This window comes from Propithecus coquereli, unplaced genomic scaffold, assembly GCF_000956105.1.
Source record: "Propithecus coquereli isolate 6110/MARCELLA unplaced genomic scaffold, Pcoq_1.0 Scaffold478, whole genome shotgun sequence".
NCBI lineage: Eukaryota > Metazoa > Chordata > Mammalia > Primates > Indriidae > Propithecus > Propithecus coquereli.
The window spans coordinates 1971868-1985404 of NW_012150596.1; positions in this window are offsets into that span (position 1 = coordinate 1971868).

Below are 13537 nucleotides of genomic sequence, written 5' to 3' on the forward strand. Positions count from 1 at the left end.
CAATAGTATAGACTGAAATCATGGGGAAAGGATCCAAGTTCCTTCAGTCCGAGGTGGGTTTGGTTCTTGTCTGGCCTCAGGCATGGATGAGGGACAGAGAGTGGAAGAGATGCTGCATCTCCAGCAGGACTCAAATTATCTTCTGGCTAAAGTGTCCCCAAATGGCAAATTTATGTCATGATAACTCTAAGCTGCTTCAGCTCTCAGGTATTTTAAGTGTGAATTCCATTTTCACCTGCCCTTCTCTCCTTATCTTCCAGTCTAACAACTTTGGGAAAAAATAGCACATTAGCTGCTTCTAACTTGATACATTGGTTACTTGGGTGTGAAATACCGGACCTCTTTTTATCCCTCTGTAAGGAAGTCAGCAGTGACCAAGAGCCCTTTTCAGAAAGCTGTGGAGAGCAGTTTTCTGTCAGCACAAACCCATTTTCATAGTATGGTATGGATAAATGGAATTTTTCTTTGCCATCTATACTTGTTAACTTAATTTTCCAACAGTAACAAAGTCAAATTTAAGAAATCATTTTTCTTAGGTAAAATACTATTTTTTTAAGATTCACATAGAATATACTTCAGATTTTATTAGCTCTGCCATTTTCAAATTGGTCTTAAGCAGTGGGACCTTAATTTTTTTAATTTTATTTTTATTTTGAAAACTGTGGTAAAATATACATAACATAAAATTTACTATCTTAACTATTTTTAAGTTACAGTTCTGTGGTATTAAGTGCATTCACATTGTTGTGCAATCATCACCACCATCCACCTCCAGAACTCTTTCCATCTTGCAAAACTGAAACTCTGTCTCCATTCCACGATAACTCCCATTTTCCCATTCCCCAGTTCCTGGTGACTACCATTCTACTTTCTGTCTCTATGGATTTGCCTATTCTAAATATTTCATATAAGTAGAATAATAAGATATTTGTCCTTTTCTGTCTGGCTTATGTCACTTACCACAATGTCTTCAAGGTTCATTCGTGTTGTAGCATGTGTCAAAGTTTCATTACTTTTTATGGCTCAAAAATATTCCATTATATGTATATATGACATTTTGTTTATCCATTCATCTATTTCTAGACACTCGGGTTGCTTCCACCTCTTCGTTATTGCAAATAATGCTGCTATGAACATGAGTGTAGGACTTTCCAATTCTTTTGTCATGAAATTTTGGAGATATTAATACATACATAGAAGACTGATAAAAAGTGACAAGCAGATTCCCATTGTTTGGTGGAATGTTTTTCATTGTCAGGACCGTATGAAAGGTCCTTTCAACCTTCTCTTTTCCCAGGTGAGGAAAGTTCAGTCCAGAAAGGGAAACGATGCACACAGTAGGGCACCGTGCAAGTTAAAGGCAGAGCCTCCACAAGAACCAGGCCTCCTGGCCTCAGTCTGCTGCTATTTGCAGTCTACTTGCCATTATCAGTTTGGGAAACTACTGAGCCTCAAAGTTAAGGTTTTTTGCATTCTTTTCTAATACCTGCTTTGGGAATATAGAAAGCCTTAGCGTAATCCCAGGAAATACTTTGATAGAGAACATGATTTGTATCAGAAATTGCATATTGAGGTAGCTGTGAGGCTTATTGTTTTTTCTGTATCATTTTATTTTGTTCCAATAGTCCTCTAGTAACAGTATGTGGTTTCCAGAGTGGAACTGCTGACACTACTAACAAGCCACATCATGATACTCTAGCTTAGGAATGTGCTATTTGATTAATGAGACGATGGTTTCAAAGCCCTTTGAGCTGCTCAGAACAAAGGCACTGGATAAATTCAAAGTGTTATTGTATGGTATTATACTAAAGATAGACAGTTTACTAAATATTTCCATTTCAGTATTAATCCTCAGATGTCTGCAAACACTCATTTGCATTTACAGAATGATGCTTTAAAATAAACCTGGGAAAACAATTGGATATCATAGGATGTACTTGACCCTACTGAGTATTTCAAGATAACTGAAAATAGTTGGAAATGTTGGTACCATGGCAACAAAATGAAACTTTAAAATTTTTGAAACATATCTTTTCATAGAAAAGATCCTTTATTGGGTTTCATCTTTTTTCCTATTTAATTGACATGAGTTGCTTTTGACAATGTTAATTTTTATTAGCTCATCTCATCTAGAATCAGCACATTTAAGATCTGAATGGTCATTGGTCAATTATCAAAAAGAAGGGAAATGCTAAGCAGTCTTCGTTACAGCATAATGGATTTCTGGATCTTCTTCATTTTTAAGAAGAGTCTGATTTTTTTTTTAGGTTATCTCCACTTCTTGAAATTCCATACGTTTAGTATAAGGGCAATCAAAGTGACAGGGAAAGCAACGAATAAAAGGGAAAAGCGAATCATTCCTCAAGGTGGTGAAGTTCTCCTCCCCTGCCACTCATCAAGCAGAGTCCTAGGGGTTGGCAGTAACTACAAAGAAGAGGATGCTTATATATGAGATTGAAAAGGCAAGAAAGAAACGAGCATTTACTAAGCTGCTGTCAGATGACAGGCACTGGGCTTGGCCCATTCCTAAATATTATCTCATTTCATCCTTGTAACAATGCTGAGAAGTTGATAGTATCCTTTTTTTTAAAAATATACTTGAAGTAAGTGGGGTTCTGATTATGTAACTGGATCCAGTACATTGACTGAGTTAGAATTGGAGCAGAGGATTTATTTTTTATTTCTTCCTGACTTTTCTTCATTTTGTACCAGCTTCATCAACCCTGTGCATGGAGAGAAATGGACTGTTTGCAAGAGGAAATACATATTCATCATTGTCATCACATCTACATATTTTAATCCCCAAACACAATTTTCCAGAGTTGGGAGTGGGCAGTGGGGAGAGGACTTCGGCAGCTGAAGAAGACAGACAATAGGGGATAAGAGAGAAGGAAGGTAGAGTTCAGTGTTTAATACTCGGATTTAAAGCTTTGCCTCACCCCTTCTAGCTGTGTGCACTTGTGCAAAAAACCTTAACCTTGAGGCTCAGTTTCCTCACCTAAGAAACAGGGATAAAATGGTACTCATCACATAGGGTGGTTGTGAGCTTGGCTGATAGTGCCAGAAATGTCTTCGAGCTCAGAGCTTTGCATTCAGAAAACATTCTCTGTGGTTGCTTTCATCTCTAGAGGACTCTATGTTCTAACATATCACTGGATGTTTCCAGCCAGAAGTGTGGATTATTAATTGGGAAGGCAGCTGACAGGATTAGCCAGTCCAAGTCAGAACACGCAATATGGCGAGAGAGCATTTACACCCCAGGCGCTCAAACTCCCCTCCTGAGGATCCCTGAAGTTTCCACAGCTGAACTGAAATGTCAGCTGCTCACTGAAAATAGTGGAAGCCTTTCCCAGTTTGCAGATTAAGTACATATATTTTTCAGTTACAATTTTTTCTCCCATAAACACGTGGTGTCTGCAGTGGAAAAAGCAAAAACAGAAAAAAAGACAAAAATCCCTGACTTCATGGAGCTTACACTTTAGTCAGGGAAAGAGACAATAAATATGATAAATAGGTAAAATATATAGTTTGTCAGTGATGAAGGCTAAAGAGAAAAAAAGTGAGCAAATGAGCAAAGGTGCTAGGAAGTGTGGATGAGGTTCAGAATATTTGGTGGGGTAGCCAGGGAAAACCCCACTGAGGTGACATTTGACCTGAAGGAAGCAAAAAGGAGGATAGTTCTAAGCAGAGAAAACAGCAAGTGCAAGGGCCTTGAGAAGGGAGGGTGTTAGGAATGTTCTAGGAACTCAAAGGGGTCCTGGGAGAATGTGCAGGAGAGTGGTAATGCAGGGAGATGAAGGCAGGAACAGGGAAAGGGACCACGTAAGACCTTGTACAGATAATGGATTGTAGAGGAAAAAATGAGCCAGGAACTAGAGATTAAGTAGAATAGAAAACTTAGAAATATTAATATATAATTTCTTAGAAATATTCCAGGTGCTGATATTATTGTTGTTACTCTGATATAGAGACATGTACACATACAATGAAGGCAAAAGTTTTTGTTGGTAAAAATTGGTGTCACTATTTTATGGTGCTTCACAAAGGTCCCCATGATTTCAAGGTCCTTTGCCACCTGAACAAGTTGGAGAACCACAGCTAGTAAGTGGCAAAGCTTGACCTAGAACCTGAGCCTCCTGACTTCTAGACTAAGGCTCTTACAGCCCTGCTTCATGCCTGAGGCATATCCTGTAACAGGATCACTCAGTGTCAGAACTAGAAGTGGCCTTGCAGGAGGTCATGTAATCCAAATTCCTCCTTGTAGAGGTGGGAAAACTGAGTAACAGAGAACAAAAGTGACCCGCCAAAGGTGTGCCAGCATGTCAGTAACATGGTAGAACTAGATCTCAGTTCTTTGCTCCTTATCTGAAATGTCCTGGTAGTGTCTACAGGCTGAATGGTGAGCATACTTTCCAGTACTTAGGGCAAAGGTGGGTTCTAAACCCAGCTGCTGTTTCAGAGGCAGCTGTGTCAGAGAATTGATTCCATAGCCTGGGACCAAGGAGATCTGGGAGCTAGGGGACAAAACTGAGCTAATTTTAGGGCACAAGGTAACTAAAGACGCTGGAGTTGGTGGATTGTTGAAACCAAGGCAGGGCCCGGTGTTAAAGGGATCCCGTTTCTTTCAGGGGGTGGGAGTGAGGATAGACCTGGTGAGTTTATATCCTGAATGTTTTTGAACATCTTGAGGAGACCACCCATTACGTTCATATGTTTTCTCGTTGATTTCTGTCTTAGGTGCTGTGCAGATGTGTCTGGAAACTTTTTAACAGAAAATACCATGCAGTGGCAAAAGTTCTTGCTGTGTGGGCTGAGCTTGTTGCTTCTTGCTGCCACCAGCCTATTGCTGAGACTTTTCTTATATTACAGCTAAGGTGGTCTGAGGTGGGCACACGGCAGAAAGAACCTTCTCAGGACCATTTGGGGCAGCCTAGCTGTAAAGCCATTGTGTGCAACACAGTATCACTTAGTGTCAGAACTGGAAGTGACCTTGGAAGTCTTCTAATCCAATTTCCCTCATTGTAGACATGGAAAGACAGAGCTGCAGAGAGCAAAAGTGACCTGTCAAAGGTTAGCCAGCATGTCAGTGACATAGTAGAACTAGACCTCAGATGTCTTTTGCCCTTCATATTAGAAAGTGTGTTGACCATCCAGCCTGCAGATGCCACCATGAGGTTTCAGATAAGGAGTAAGCCCATTGGTTATTATCACTTGCTTATCATTAGAAACTTTCAATTTATTAATGTGGTCTCATAGGCAAAGAAATGGGTCAAGTACTTTCCCAAGCTTTGTTGAGGGTGGGCAGTGATTAGTTCCGGGGCCAAGTTGCTTTTGCCCGTGGCTTGGGGACTTTGGAGGGGTAGGATTGGAGTCTGGGAGGGGTAGGATGGGGACCAACAAGAGTCAGCCAGGGACTGCTACCCTGGAGAACCTTCCTAATGCCTAGCAGTGTGGGGTTTAGCCGGGCCTGCTTCATGGATATTCTTCCATCTATGAGTGGGCACTTGTTGGAGCTCATGTCTCTCTGTTCTTTTCTGTTTCTTGCTTTCTCTCACAGAAGCTTGATAAGCAGACATCACACACTTGAAGAGCCCACATCTGCACTGAAGGTGTTGGGAACCCACTAGTGAGGCAGCTGTGAGCTCTTAGACATGTGTTAGTGCTGGTGGCTCAGGGCCAAGTGAAATCCCCGGCTCCAATCATATGGCTACCCTCTGTAAAAGTTGGCTGTCTGAAAGAATGCAACAGGAAAATCAGAAACGCCTGCACACGTTTCCCTGTTGCAGTTGGTACAGAGCAGGAGTTCAATCCCACTCAAGTCCCAGTGATGTTAGGGAGACCCTTTAATATCATTTGGAAACCCAGACACCTGGTTTTGCCATTTGTGAGCTCTCATGACTCATCGCCATGCTCCACTCACCTCTGAGATGAGAGTGGCTTTCCCAGCTGGAGGTTGCCTTTGTGTGGATTGTCAGTTGGCTGCATTTCCAGAAGGGAGTAAAAGGTGCATGGCTTAGGTGTGATCTTGGACATCAGGACAAAAAGTGCAGAACAACACAACGTTGCTCTGTGAAAACTGGCATGTAGTTATCTTGCTTCTGGGAAAATATCATTTCCTGGTAATCCACTGAGATAAAGCAAGGAGCCCCAGGGTATATGAAATATGTTTGAGGCACTCTGCAAACCCCTTTGCCAAGGCTGCAAACTAGCTACAAATAGACATTTTATTCTACTACAACTTCTTTGTGAAAAGTAATGGCACTAAAAAGGAAAGGGGGTGAAGGTGGGGAGGTGCTGGGAGCTGACAATATTGCATTATTTTTGGAGAACTGCAACATGTTCTGCTTGGACAAAAGGAAGTTGGGCTGTGATAATATGATTCTGGATTCCATGGAATGTTGTGGCTTAGAGAGGAAAGAGATAAAAGACAGAGAAACAACGTAGTGGTAAGTTTCAGGGCTTTTATTTTATACGAAAACCTCATTTTGTCACAAATATGGACTGAATGTGAGTAAAAGAAAAAGTATTATATTTCCGTGCATCAAAATGGAAACATGCTCACTTGGCTGTGCTTTGTATTATCTGAAAAATACCAAGTGTGCCTCATCATAGCCTTTGTCCTGAAAGGCTTGCAAAATAATTCCAGAAAAGGTGTGCTGGCAATCAATGGCCATTTGAGGGAAATAATAGAGGGAATAGAGGGAAATAAATAGCCCAGTTGATGAAACTACCTGGGAAGTGCCTTTGCTGACGGAACACACGTCCATGCCCCATTGCTCTGTGTCCAAGCATGTTTCTTCAATTACTGATCAGGATGTGCAAACTAGAGAGTCATGGAGCCATAGGCCTCACATAATTTATGCAGATTTGCCCAAGTTTATATAGTACTTTGTTTTTCAACACAAAAGCAGCCACCATAGCAACCTCAGGATCACAAAATGCTTATGGTACCTCTGAGAGACAGATTATCCTCTTGCAGAGATGTTAAAGCACACAAACGTTCCACAACTACAACGTTCATCTTTGCCCTATGTGAACCACAGTGCTGATGGCTAAAGTGCTTTTTTCCTTTTCGTGTAATCTTAATGTCCCATTAATGTATAGTCTGTGTTAAGTAAGCTAGCTAGTAGGCGGATTTTCTCCTGTCTCCGGGTTTGTTTTTCATTTTCATTTCCTTAATGATTTGAAAAGTTGTTTTCAAAGGTTCCTCGGACAGGGCCCAGTGGCCCTACGCTGGGCCAGGCTTCCCTTGCTGCTGAAGTGCAGACCCTCTGCAGCGTAACAGAATGAGGCCTTTCGGCAGCTAACTGGTAAGGGGGACAGTAATGAGCTCCAGCTGTTGAGTGCAGGCTCCAAGGGGCCGAGGGGAGCCCACATGGAGAGGCTCTGGCTGATTCTGGGAAGCCTGTCTTTTGGTGCCCTTACCTCTCCTGTTTTAGGATCCAGACCCCAGATCCAAACTCAAGCTGGCGTCCCTGCTTCTGAACACCCCTAGTGACCTGCAAATGTCCTTCATGTGCTGGACATGGCAGACTCTCCAGCTCATAGGTCTTGGGTATCACCTGGAAAAGCCTCCGAGGATGAAGTGCAGGTAAACTGGAGCTCTGAAAAGCAAGTGAAGAGCCCTGATGTGTAGGGTCTGCAGATGTATGTGGTGTAAATACTCCCACCATAGCCCAATTTCAAACTACCAGCAGCTTAACAACTGGCTCGCAAAACTCCTGAAAATCTAACAATCGGTTCCAGCACACTGCTGCCCCAGGTTATCTCATTTGTTATCCACAGCCAGTCTCACAGATAGGGTGTCCTCAACCCTATTTAAGGGAAGCGGAAACAGGCCCAGAGGGCTTAAAGCAGTGATTCTCAAACTTTACTGAGCTTATGAATCACCTGGGGATCTTGTTAAAGGGGGATCCTGTGATTCTGCATTTTTAACAAGCTCCCTTGTGACAAGTTTCTAAAGTTAATTAAAGGTACAGTCAACCTTCTGGAAAAGAAGGAGAGGAAGCTAAAAGATGGTCTCTACAACTGACAAGTCATAATCTACCCTCTCCTCCAAGCCACACCCTTCGATTCCCCAATCAATTCCACTCTTGGAATGTTCAGGGATCCTCCTTGTAGCCACTGGCAAAAAGTTGTAGGAAACAATACAGCCCTTTCAGGCAGAAAGGAAGCTGTTTTTTTCTCTCTAATGCTCACAGGCCCAAAGCAGAATTTTGATGGATTCAGGGCTTTTTCATGACCTAATTCTAACCCTACAAGGCAATCCCTCTCTCTTCTTTTTTTTGTGTTTTTTTTTTTTTGTTGTTGTTGTTGTTTGAGACAGAGCCTCGCTCTGTGGCCCCGGGTAAAGTGCAGTGGCATCATCATAGCTCACAGCAACCTCAGACTCCTGTGCTCAAGCGATCCTCCTGCCTCAGCCTCCCGAGTAGCTGGGACTACAGGTGCGTGCCACCATGCCTAGCTAATTTTTTCTATTTTTGGTGGAGTGGGGAGTCTCGCTCTTGCTCAGGCTAGTCTTGAACTTCTAAGCTCAAGAAATCCCCCTGACTCAGCCTCCTGGAGTGCTAGGATTACTGGTGTGAGCCACCGCACTCAGTCCCCTCTTTCTTGTTGAATTTGCTCACATTTGTGACTTTTCGGTACTGCACCCTTAGGAATTTGCTCAAGTTCTATATTTCCCTCCTCTCTCAGAGGAAAATCTGTTGCTGCATATCATAGAGGAGCTGAAAATTGATGCTATTCTCCATCTACCTGACAATTATAAACTCAGGGGCTAAAAGCAGCAACCCAGAAAACAATTACAAATGAGCTAATGTCGATCCTGTTTTCACTCAAATTTATCACCTTGTAATGAAGACTTAGAAGGACTGGAGAGATGACTGAGTGGAGAAAAACAAGCTCAGGGGACTATGTGTCTGGGGTCGTCCTGAATTCTGAGAAGGACAGGTGACAGTATTCCTGACCTCAGAGAGCTTAAAACCTAGTCAGGCAATGCACACCCATGAGACAGTGTATAAAACAGTATATTGTAAAGGTCCAATTGGGCAGGAAGATTTAGTTTATGTCTGTTGTACAGAATGCTGTAGTGTCTATGGGCAGGGCTACTGTCCAGACTGCCAGAGCACAGTTTCCAAGGGAATGTCTGTTCTTCATTCTTGTTTTAAGAGTTTTCATTCAATTGTGCAATCAAAAGATTCACATGTATCCAAGATATTTTCTAGTTAATGGAATGCGCGAGCAAAGGATTCTTTTCTCTGCCTTGGGAGATTGTCTCAGAATCAAAACCATCTTTCTAGTAAAATGATTTTATCCTGATATTCAGATCCAATTCTTTTTTTCATTTTCTTTGCCTGAGTCTGGAGAAACCAAGTGATTCATGATGATCCATTTATTCACTGCCAAAATGTATGTTTACTATTATAGAGACATAGTCTTAACTGTGTCTCTCTCCTTTGCTTTATTACCCCAACTAATTTCATTCTGTGTCTGGTACAGTGATATCTTGTTGTTTATAGGCCAATAGAATGCATAGCCACCTACCTTATACCTTCCCTACCTGCAGAAATCCTCCTCATCCTCTCAAGCCCAGTCTGAAATGCCACATTCTCTGGGAAGCCTTCTTCTATTCCCACATTTAGTTGAAAGTTACTACATTTTCCTCTGGGTTTGCAACCTGTGGTCCCCTTCTCATTTGAAGCACATATTTGACTCTTTGACTCTGCTTTCCATTAGAAGTAATGATCTCAGCGTCGTTCCCCCTTTCCTACCTCCACCCAGCTAGGCTGTAAGATTTTAAGACTGTAGAATCATTACTAATTATGATTATCAATTACTGAACACCTACTAAGTACCAGGCATTTTACAAGAGAGTATTTCAAAAGTGCAAAATAACTCTCTGTCAGAGGTGCCATCATCTCATTTCACTGAGGCTCAGTGAGATGGGCAACTTGCCTGGAATCTCCCAACTAGCAATACTTTGAACCTGGCCCAAAGCCCACACTCCTTCCATCCCACCCCCCAGCCATATGCTCTCCTGGAGGGCAAGGACTAAGGCATCTAGCCAGAGTATTTGTTCAGTAAGTTATTGAATGAATATGAACAGGAAGGGGTATGTGTTATTCTGCTCATGGTATCAATAATGAGGTGCTGGGGAAGGACCTGCCTCCAGGCCAGTGCCCCTCCTCATGTGGCCTCCCAGGATGTAACTCCCATCTCCTTTCCTTCAATGCCTATATAATGTGCTGTCTCCATTTGTCTGTTTCTTCCCTTTCAGTCAGCTAGCTAAGCTTGTAAATGAACACACTTTGATGCTATCGTGTTAATGGATGCAGATAGGTTTTTTTCCTTTATTCATTCAACATTTACATAACAAATATTTAAATGTACAGTACCAGGCACATAGGAGGGACTTTATAAATATCCATTGAATAAATGTGTTAGAGGTAGAATGTACTTGTTTGTGGCAATAGAGGTGGGAATATAGGTTCAATTAGGTTACAGCTAATTTGTAGCAAACACATTCAGGTACCAAGGGCTGTGCTAAAGCAGGGACACCGAGATGATTAAGACTGACATGGTGCCTGCCAACATGGAGTTTACTCTCTCGTAGATGACACATTTGCATTTCACACTAGAACCTACTTGAACTAAAGTCCTAAAGAAAAGGCTGGAAAAGATATTTTGGGGCAGGGGTAGTGGGAATAGTAGAATTACCATGCAAGTTTCCCTGCCATTGAACTTCATTATGCAGAATTGATTCTAGACTTCAAGTCTCTATAGGGGCTTTCCATCACCTTTTTTGTTAGTTATTCTCAATTTGGGAAGGAGATGGGAACATACCATTCTAAGGGCTTGTATCATCATTTGCAGTGAGTGCTTTTATCATTTAAAAATTACATAACTATCAAATGAAAACATTCTCACCATAAAAATCTTCTAATAATACTTTATTACTTTCAGACTCTGTCTCAAACCTATTCTCCAGATATAATCACAGTAACAGATTGTTGTGTCTCCTTCCAGATATTTCTCTCTGCACTTACAAAATCATATGTATATATACACTTGTACAATTTTAATATAAAATTGATATTTTCTATATATTCTTCAGTGAATAGCTTTTTTTCATCTAATGATATATCTTGGATAAATTTCCATGTTGCTACATATAGATCTACATTCTTCTTTCCTTTTTTAAAAAAACCAAACCTGTTCCATTTAAACTGCTATATGGTATTTCATTGTATGGATATACCAATGTTTATTTAACCAATTCTATATTGATAGATATTTAGGTTGTTTCCAATTTGTTTACTCTTATCAACAATGTTGCAGTGAACATCCTAGTTTATTCCTTTTATTCACATGTGTATCAATATTTCCCTAGGGTAACTATGTAGAAGTTCAATTGTTGGGTTACAGGGTATGCATATTTAAAATATTGCCATATTTTCCTTCAAAGTAGCTGAATCAATCTACATTACCACCAACAGTGCATAGGTATCCTTTATATTTATTTATATTTTAGTTCTTTAAATCACCTGGAATTTATTTTTTGTATATGGTATGAGATAGAGACATTTTATTTTCTCTAATGAGTAGCCAATTGTCCCTATACTATTTCCTGAAAATCCCATTTTCTCCCACTGATTTTAAGTACTGCCTTCACCATTTACATGGTGAGCATTATAGAGGGGAAGGGCATGCCTCTAACCCTCGCTTGATTTAGGCAAAGACATAAAATGTAACCAAAATGTTTGTACCCTCATAGTACCCTAAAGTAAAAATAAAAAAAAAATTTTAATGCACACATGGTTCCATTTTTTGACTCTATTCTGTTTCATTGAGAGGGCTTTATCAGACTACCGATTGCCACAGCCATTAAATACTGTGTGGATGCAAATTCTATTGATCCTTTAATGTATATTCCATTCTTTCAAAGAAAACTCTAAATAACACTCATAAAAGTTTTCTTATTTTAACTAAGTAGTATACTAGTATAGATACTTTGTTTTGAGAATACTAAATCTATATGCAATGACCTCAGAGTTTCTTTATTCCAATGAGAGAGTAATTATTATAGCAAAAGAAAATAAAAATGCAAAAGATTAAATATTGGCATATGTAGACACATTTTTATTTCTCCCATTAATATGAAAGGATATGCTAGGCAGAATTTTTATATCAGAAGATATTGGACTTTATACTTGATGAACTGACCTATAGGACCCAAGACTGTCCTACTTTATTCACATCTTGAAAGCAAATCTTACTCCAGACATTAACTTCTGTAAAGGTCCTTTTAGAGACAGGCTTAAAGAAAAAAATCTGTAGAATGGAACATAGTACAAAGGGGAAAAAAAGAGTATTCAGAGTACTATTTTTATAAGCACAGAAAAATTTTCTTACAAACATTTCCGAAGATGATGGTGAAGGAAATCAAAATATTTTACCCCCACATATATTTCTTTGACATATTTTGAGATGGCTGTCAGAGAGCTGGCAAACAGAAGTAGCCCTGCAAAGCTGTCTTTTGTGGGGGTAATTTGCATCTGCAGAGAATCTGCATTGATGCAGCCAGGCCTTCCCTTATCTGGATCTAGGAAAGATTAACTGAGAGTCTGATACCTTTAAAGGACTGATAAAAATATTTACCATTTATTCTCTCTGAGGGCTGCTACCTGTGAGGTTTTATCTAAAAAACAAGACCAGCTTTGCTAGCCAAGCCTCCTTTTCTCTCCCTCCCATAATCTTTTTGCCACCATATACTGTTTTGCCATGATCCAAGCCCACATTTTTTCTGTCACCTCAAGGTGGTATATAAGCTTCTGCACCTCATTGGGAGATTGGGTAGTCATTCTGTGGTGCTACCCATGTACACACTAATAAAATTGTGTATGCCTTTTCTCCAATTAATCAGCCTTTTGTGACTTGATTGATTTTTCGGCAAAACTTCAGAGTGAGGGGAAGTTTTTCCTTGGTTCCTACAGTTATGCACTGAGCAAAATCACCAAAGTCTCTTTGCTCTTCTGGAAACAACAGGTAAGGGAATCCAGGACCTGACAAGCTGGCAAAAGGATAAAATTTCTTAGCAGCCAGACTCCTGGCATCTCTATGCAATCCAGTCAAGCAGAGGGTAAACATCACTGTTTCCTCTGTGAAATTTTGATTAATGGGGGAAAACAATTTGTGGGACTAGTCCTGGGTATAGCAACCCTGGTGACTTTTTGATATTTTGTGGTATGAATATTCATATTTTTTGATGCCTTTCCTCCCAGTAATAGTTTTTATCTTTGTCTTGGTCTTTCTGCGTTATTTTGTCATCAAGAGGGGTACCAGATAAGGTTCCCCTTCATCTTGTTTTATGTTCTTGAGAGCTTGACTTGTGACAAAGTGGGAGTACTCTGTCTTGGTCTCTGCCATCTGGGGAACATGATTTTTGCATCATGTCAGGTGACTAGTCTAGAAATGGCTGGTAACCTAAAACTTTTTGTTCCAAACGTGTCAGGCTCTCAGGAGAATTTGTCTTAAGAAG